At 37.1% G+C, this 9,419-nt stretch overlaps 1 protein-coding gene across 4 annotated transcripts in view; it reads right to left on the bottom strand.

Annotated features, from left to right (window-relative positions):
* LOC123498903 (neurensin-1-like) overlaps window positions 1-9,419 on the bottom strand; it is a 379,401-nt gene that overhangs the window by 316,564 nt on the left and 53,418 nt on the right. The window lies entirely within an intron of this gene.

Below are 9,419 nucleotides of genomic sequence, written 5' to 3'. Positions count from 1 at the left end.
ACTTATTCCTCCCTTTTATCCTTCCTTCCTCCTCATCCTCCTTTATTTACCTTTTCTTCTTCCTTCTGCTACTAATATCTACACACCTGAGCCAAGAAACACAGGAAAACACGTAGAAATCACTAGATATTAGGCAAAATATCGACGAACTGGGCGGTGGGAGGAGGGACGCAAGCCTGGGCCATGATGAGTCACCACCTTGGCTGTGACGTCATCAAGAGCGCGGGAATAGTGGCGAATCGGCTGAATTACGTATATAATTTTAAAAATGACTTCAAGAAAAAACGAAGCCAAGACCGAATGCTTACTTTTTTATGACTTATTAGATATTTTAATTAATATCCAAAACATCAAAACATCTCCTGCTTAACTAGTTTTAAACAACTGTCTAAACTAAGTATATAAAGAGTATATAAACATTTCCACTCATAACGCTGCCAAAACGTCCAGCCATTTCGACTTTATATTTCTTTCGAAAAATATTAGACAATATAAACTCTCTTCTCAGGCATCCAACACTGACCTAGAACCAGAAGTGAACGAGTGAAAGAGCATTAATGTAAAACAAAACCATTAAACTCTAAACTCATTAAAAACTCTTGTAAAGTCCAGCTATTTTCACTTGGCGAGTATTTTAACTCATTCTACAGAGTCTGAGCTTTCTTTTAAGGCATTCTACAACGAGTTTGACCGTCAAATAAAAACGTAAACAAATAAAATTGAAAAAATAAAACTTACGTTAAACGGAACAAAACACCACTTTAAAGTCCACATATTTCACTCAATGGAATTATTTCACGCCTAAAAAAGCACAGGCAATTTATAAATACTATAAAGGCCCAGTTACACCTCGGAATAAAAGAGTTCAAATTCACAGATGGAAAATTTGGACGGTTATGGCAGCTCCTATTTAAGCTATAAAACACCACTAAACGCCACATATTTACCGAACACAGGCGCGAAACACACTTCAAACACAACGAAATGTTTAGAGAAACCATAAAAACACACCATGAAAGCGTAATATTATTTTTAGAGAATATATCAAAAAAAAGTATTGAAACCCGCAGGTTGCCACGGGGGACAGGGTGGTGCTCGGGGCTGGGTTGGGGCGGGCGGGCGGGGCCGGGCAGGACGCAACATCCGCGCGCTCCATAATCCTTATGTTACATTTATTATCTCACCACAACCAAATGAAGCCCCATCTAGAAAAGTTAGCCAGGAAACATGCAATGCTACTAGAGTAGTGGGTCCATTCTGACACATGTTTGGCTTACAGTGAGTCAAACAAGCAAATAATAGCTGGTAATACTGACAACTGCTCCTTATATCCATCACCTATTCAACATTTGGGCACTGTTTTCACTCTCCTATGCAAAGAAAACCTACAAATAAGAGAGTGGCCTTAGAAATACCTGAAATAAATGATGGTGAGGCGTTGTGGTGAAGAGTTGCATTGCTCTCTTGTCTCGCCGCTGGTGCTGTCGGGAATGTCATCACTTCACTTTGTGTGTGTGGGTGTTTGGGTGTATATGGGCATGTTGTGGATGTGTTGAGTGTGTTTATGGGGTGTATAAGCAACACCAAACACCACACGGCCGTCACCATAAGTTTGTTGACATGGAACACTCGGCTCACCACACTTCTTTCCCTCCTTACACACTAATCCCTTATCAACACCACTGCCACACCTTACACACCTGTTCCTTGGTGCATTAATAACCTCCACCACCTCTGTCACGGCACTGTCACCTCTATACAGGCTGCAAATATAACGACACTCCAGTGAGGTTAATCGTGTGTCTTGGCGGCAGGTACCGCCAGCTGTGGCTTTCTAAAGGAATTCACTCTCTTCTCCTTGCCCGCTACAAATTCCAATACTATGTCCTTGTATGTGTTCAATTCTCACTATTTGAAGGTTATCAGGGAATTATGTGTGCATTATTCAGTGTTATTATGGTTTGACTTTATTTAAGGATACGAGTAGCCATTGGGAGCTTCAAAATGTCGACATTACCAAACTCAGCATTCACAATACAATACATTCCAATACTATGTCCTTGCTTGTGCACTGGGATACCCACACCATAGCCCCTGTGAGCTAGCACTCGTAGGGGAGCAAGCCGTAACAAACATTGATTGTGAACATAGGTAATACAGTGAGAATCCTTAGTAAAACCGAGTTGAGCTCCCAAGTATTTATAGCACTGCACGACTGATTTTTATGGAATTTATGCTTGGTGGTCTGCAAACTCTGGGAGTTGCTTGAAATTTAGTTTTAGTTTCATTGATGACAAGGCCCATGTCAGTACACGGACTCAAGATGGCTTAAGGCCGAGGTAAGGGTCCGAGGAGCAAGATGTCGTCAGCATAGACAATTACCTCTGTGCCCTGGGGAAAAGGATATCTGGCAATTTTATCCATAAGTATATTGAAAAGCATGGGGCTGAGTACAACCCCGTGCAGTGTACCCAAGTCAAAATTCCCTTCAACAGAGACTGCCCCCTGGAGCCACACCTTTGCCTTCCTGTCACACAAATAATCCCAAATCCACCCCAATAACTTTCCTTTAACACCCTTCAACATGAGTTCCTAAAGAATGACATCCCTCTTGGCCTTGTCAGGCAGTAGTCTGTGGCATTGTTGTACGGTACTACGTACAGTATGTTAGTTTTAGAAAATACATTCATTACTCTACCCACTGAATTATGAAAAAAAAAATATATAGTAATTCCCTAGATCAGGAGTTTCCAATCAGGTATTTGCGAACCGTCAGAGGTTCACAAGGTTTCAATGGGTGCTTAGATGGCTGATCTAATATTGTTGTTTGCAGTATCATTGCATAATGAGTCGGCGTCAGTCACTAAATTAAGATTCTGTTCGATATCAGATTACAGGGGGTTCGGGTAGATGGTCTTGTAACTCAGAGGATAATTAACGAGAAAAAGGTTGAGAACCCCTGCCCTAGACGTATAACATCAAATATTACATGATTTGTTAAGCAGTTATTCATGTTCCTTCAGTGGCTTGACATAATCATTGGATATTAGGCGTGTTTATTTAAATTTCTTATCTGCACCAACAGTTTAGTTCAGGAATTTCAATAAAATCCATCATACATATACCATATGAAATTTATTAATGATAAATGTCTACCAGTTATGCAAAAATAATACATATAAATTATGTACATTTGTTTCTTCCTAAGGCTCGTTCAATAAACCTCCCTCAATTTTTATTGCAAATTAAAAATCTGTCCTGGCCAGCATCAAATAATAAGAGAGTTCAATTAGTGAATATATACATTCCTTCATTTTGGTAACGATCCTGAAGATACTGGACAGAGTAGTGTGTGGGGGTTGTGTGAATCATGGCAACATCACTCTATATTTCCTTTCCCAAGCAGTAATGTCTGCCAGAAGACAAGGTGAAAAAGTATATACCTCATGAATACATATCACAATGATACAATGGCAAGCAATAAGTTATTTTCTTCAACATCTGACTAGAAGTGATCCTTAGCTAGTCATCTTACACACAACAGCTTACTTGTACATTAATGCTATGATCTTTGCCTTGAAATGTTCTAGACAAATCCATCATAGACAGCAACAGTAAGTTCTGAGATATTTTTTATAAGGCATTTGGCTGCTCTAGTGCTGGTAGTCATTTCACAGCACATTCTTGCCTTGCTTTCAATTATGCTTATGTGGATGACTTTAAGCCCTAAATAAATCACTAGATTACACAAAATTTGAACTAAGAAATCATAGAAACTTGCATAATCCAGTTTCTTCTAGTACGAGGATCTTATACTATGGTTTCACAGAGCACTGAGGTAGTGGCCATAAAATCCCACTCCTACACTCCAGTGACCAATCTTTGCACACAAAATGCCATTGATGTATAAACCTAGGAGTAAAAATAAATATGTTTAGTTCCTTGAAAAATCAATCAATAAATAAAAACTAAGTATTCCCTAATCACACAACACACCCATAACATAAAAAAAAAAAAAAAAAAAATTAATAAAAAGAATCACAAAAATTAGTGTGCCCAAATTCATGGGTCAATCTATAAGTGAATCTGAGCTGACAACATTTCCCTCGTGACCCGAACAGTTGTAGTGTCAGCGGGTAGTGCCAAATCTAATCATAAAGGAAATGACCCTAAAGGTACAATAATGATCAGAACTACACACCACACCACTTCTCTCATGCAGACACATCGATATTCTTACTCCACCACACGAAACACTGCAAGAGCTGAAAAACAAAACGACATGGTTGCTGAATTGTATGAAAGTGACTAGCAAAGAAAAAACAAATAAAAAAAAGACATCTGAAATACGCTAACACCAACGTGACAGGGAGGAGGGTGGAAGTCGCTGGTTATGTCACAGATACTTGAGTCCGCGTGAAATCCTGCGCTTCGTGTGCACAGGAAAGTGTATGCAATATTTTGTGAGGTATCTTTTTTTTTTTTTTTTTTTTTCATTTGAATATATTTTGTTACCATGTATTAATGTAAATAAAATGTTCATACTGACACGAATTCCAGTTATTACCATTAAAATGAAAGTTGGATTTCTTATTGTTATTATTGTTGTTGCTTTCATTATGACTATCATTGTTGTTATTGTTGTTCTTATAGTTGTTGTTCACAGGAGTGTAAATGATGTCACACAAGGGAAGCGAGACGATGTTACCTGTTTGGCCCAAGTGGTTTACTGCTCTTCGGTATAAAGTTGATTACCAAAATACTATTCACAATCATATCCATATGGGAAATAAAAATATATAATAAAATTTTTCCGAGGCCTTCAATATTCGGTACTTAAAGACACTCATTCATGGCAGCTAAATAAATGCTACGCAGCAAAATATTTAAATAGAAGGCGTTTTGGCGGCAGGTATCGGGTGCTCATGAAGGATGTCTATCTAACATTTAGGCACGGGAAACATTCACAACGTCCGGTCTTGCCTTGCAACACGACACATTTCCTTTTATTTAGTCATAATTCTGGAAAAATCACTTTTGATTTGAGATTGTTCTATAATGAGAAACTGTAAATCAAAAGTATATAGATAAGTGGCCTCCTGTGTGATTTCACGCATGGTGAATGGTGAGGAAGAGGCGCACCGCCAGGGATGTTAACAGTACGATAATTATCGTATTTGTACGACAATATGGCTGTTTGTACGATGTACGATACATAGGTGAGAATCGTACACCAATATACAATAAATGAGTGGCAAAGTATTTTTTTTTATTTGAAATAAGGTGATGGAATAATTGTGTAAAGAAAAAAAATATCGATGTCAATATTTCAGAGAGAGATAATGGGGGCGGGGAAGGGGAGGGAAGGAAGAAGGAGAGGGACGTTGTCAGTCACAGTCAGTGTCAACTGTCAAGTGACAAAATTATCTTTTAATCTTGACTCTTAGAGTGGGTATGGTGAAGGGCGAGTTTTCCTTCTCCTTTCATATGTTCCATTTGACGTATAACGGTATGAAAAAACAAAACACCCTCATTATGTGGCAATAATGGGAAACAATAAATAAAGAAAGAAATAATAACGGTTTTAGATTTCCAGTGTAGGTTGTGTTGCGGAGAGTGATGGACTGACAGTTGACTGATAAATTGACCCCTTGGAGATACATGCACATTGACATGGTATGTAGCGTAGCCTAAGCTTTTATCAATATACTTTTCATATATATATATATATATATATATATATATATATATATATATATATATATATATATATATATATATATATATATATATATATATATATATATATGAGCAGAGAGAGAGAGAGAGAGAGAGAGAGAGACTAGTATTTATCTGTATAGTTATTTCGAAATGTAGCTATATATATATATATATATATATATATATATATATATATATATATATATATATATATATATATATATATATATATATATATATATATATATATATATATGTGTGTGTGTGTGTGTGTGTGTGTGTGTGTGTGTGTGTGTGTGTATTTACCTAGTTGTATTTACCTAGTTGTAGTTTTACAGGGCCTGGGCTTTATGCTCGTGTGGTCCCGTCTCCATATCTACACTTATCCAATTTTTCTTTAAAACTATGTACACTCTTTGCTGATACCACTTCCTCACTCAAACTGTTCCAAGTCTCAACACATCTTTGCGGGAAACTAAATTTTTAACATCTCTCAGACATCGTCCCTTCCTTAGTTTCTTACTATGCGATCTTGTGCTTCTAAAGTCATATTCTTCTCTCAGGATCAGTTTCTCATTATCCACTTCATCCATTCCGTTAATCAATTTATAAACTTGTATCAGATCCTCTCTCTCTTCTCTGCTCCAAGGTTGGTAGATCCATTGCCTTTAGTCTCTCCTCATATGCCATCCCTTTAAATTCTGGAACCATTCTTGTAGCCATTTTTGTAGTCTCTCTAATTTTCTTATGTGTTTCTTTTTATGGGAGTCCACACAACTCCTGCATATTCCAATCTAGGTCTTATTTTAGTACTTATCAATTTCTTCATCATTTCCTTGTCCATATAGTGAAATGCTACTCCAATATTCCTTAGCAAATTATACATCTCTCTGAAAATTCTATCAATATGGCTAACCGGTTGATTATTTTCTTCCATTGTCACTCCCAAGTCCTTTTCCTTTTTTACTTTTTCTAGTTCTACTCCATCTCCCATCTTATAGATTCCCACTGGTCGTCTTTCACTTTTTCCCATTTCCATGACATGGCTTTTGTCCACATTGAATTCCATCTCCCATTTTTTGCTCCATTTCCAGATCTTGTTTAAGTCTTCCTGTAGTATTTCACAATCCTCTTTTTGTTTAATGACTCTGCACAGTTTCGCATCGTCCGCAAACAGATTTATGTAGCTGTTCACTCTCTCTGGCATGTCATTTATATATACGAGAAAAAGTATTGGTGCCAATACTGACCCCTGTGGCACTCCGCTGTCTACTGTTCTCCACTTGGACTTCATATCTTTAACTATCATCCTTATTTCTCTCCCCCCTTAAGTAATTCTTCATCCATCTCAATGTGCTTCCTTTTAAGCCACCCTTCTCCTCTAACTTCCATAGTAATCTTTCATGTGGCACTTTATCAAAAGCCTTTTTTAGATCTAAATAAATACAGTCAATCCATCCCTCCTCTCTCTCTCTTGTACTTTATCAACTATTCTAGAGTAGAAACTCAATAAATTTGTCACACATGACCGACCTTTTCTAAAACCAAATTGGCTATTTGATAATATTTTGTTGTCTTCAAGAAACTCGATCCATTGCTTCTTTATTACTTTTTCACACATCTTGCATATTACACTAGTTAGTGATACCGGCCTGTAATTTAAAGGTTCTTCCTTCCTTCCGCTCTTATATATGGGAACCACCTCAGCTCTTTTCCACTCCACTGGCACTGTTCCATTTTCTATTGAGCATTTTATGATGTTGTATATTGGACTTGCTAGTTCTTCCCTACATTCTTTCAGTATTCTGCCTGAGACTTCATCCGGTCCCATTGCCTTTTCCTCATCCAATTCCGTCATCAACTTTTTATTTCAAGCTTGGTTACTTTAATCTCTTTCATATAGACAGTCTCTCTATTACCCTGTGGTCTTTCAAATTTGGATTCCTTAGTAAAGACCTCATGAAATTTACTATTTAACAGTTCTGCCATACTTTTGGGTCTTCCACCATTCCGTTCTCTCCTTTTAACCTTTCTATTGTTTCTTTTTGTCTTATTTTTCCATTTATGAATCTGTAGAACAATTTTGGTTGTTCCTTACATTTTTCGACAATGTCCTTTTCATAGTTCTTTTCTTCTTCCTTTCTCACCTTAGCATATTCATTTCTTGCTGTTTTGAAGTTTTCCTTATTTTCTGGATTTCTGTTTCTTCTCCACCTTTTCCATGCTCCATCTCGTTTCTCCTTTGCCCTAGCACATCTTGCATTAAACCAATCTTTCTTTCCTTCTTCTTTAGGTCTATATTTCGGAACATATTCCTGACCCCAGTTTTGTATATTTCCAAAAATAAGTTATATTTCTCTTGAACCGTTAATGAGTTTTCCATCTCCTCCCAGTTTACGTTTTAAAATAGTTCTTGAGATTCTCAATATCAGCCTTTCTGTAATTTAATCGGTCTCCTTTGTATGATTCATCTCTATCTTCCTTTCCTTCTTCTATATCCATCTCTAATATTACATGGTCACTCTTTCCCAATGGGCACTTGTATCTTATATCATCGTTAACTGGTATATCCCTTGTAAAAACTAGGTCTAATCTTGCCGGCTCGTCGTTTCCTCTGAATCTTGTGTTTTCCTTTACTCTTTGGACCATCAAATTATCTATCATTAGGTTCAGGAATCTATCTCCCAGGCATCTTCCCCATACCACTTTCATAATTTTCCCAGTCTACCTCCTTACAGTTGAAATCTCCTATCAATATCACTTTTCTCCTTTCCTTAATGATTCTTGTAAGACTCCTTATTGTGTCATCTATCATGTCTCTATATTCTTGGTTAGTCCATGAGTTTGTTTTGGTGGCACATATGTTCCAGTGATTTTAATTATATATATATATATATATATATATATATATATATATATATATATATATATATATATATATATATATATATATATATATATATGTGTGTGTGTGTGTGTGTGTGTGTGTGTGTGTGTGTGTGTGTGTGTGTGTGTGTGTGCTTGTTTATATGTACTAGGTCACGCACACACGGCCCAATAGCTCAGTGGTAGTGCATTGGCTCCACAAACTAGAGGACCTGGGTTCGATTCCCCAGTCAGGCGGCAATCATTTGGATGTGTCTTCTCTCACGTGTAGCTCCTGTTCACCTAGCAGTGAGTAGTTGCGGAATGGAAGTCGAGGAGTTTTCACCTTGCTGTCTCGGTGTGTGGTGTGTGCGGTGAGGGTGACTGCATGTGGTCTCAGATTGGGAATAACGAGCTCTAAGCTTATTTCGTAGGGTAACGTCGGGCTGTTTAACAGAGGCCCCAGCAAATCAAGAGATGAATTATATATGTAATATGTGTATAACAATACAATATATATATATATATATATATATATATATATATATATATATATATATATATATATAGAGAGAGAGAGAGAGAGAGAGAGAGAGAGAGAGAGAGAGAGAGAGAGAGAGACTTCAATTCTAGGTAGCTAGTATGTGTATTCTAGCAAAATTCATAAACTATTTGAATTTTTGGTAACCATGGTTTCTGAAATTTCAGGGTCGGGCGAGATGTCAGCAACAACTCTTATTATTTTTCCTTTGGGTGTACGATAATATTAGGCAAAATACGATAATTCTGGTGGTTCGGTACGACAATGTGGGCTAGAAGAGTTAACATCACTG

Source organism: Portunus trituberculatus, chromosome 48 (genome assembly GCF_017591435.1).
Source record: "Portunus trituberculatus isolate SZX2019 chromosome 48, ASM1759143v1, whole genome shotgun sequence".
In the NCBI taxonomy this organism is placed as follows: Eukaryota; Metazoa; Arthropoda; class Malacostraca; order Decapoda; family Portunidae; genus Portunus; species Portunus trituberculatus.
Note: the sequence above shows the minus strand (reverse complement) of the source record. Positions and strands in the feature narration are given on the sequence as shown.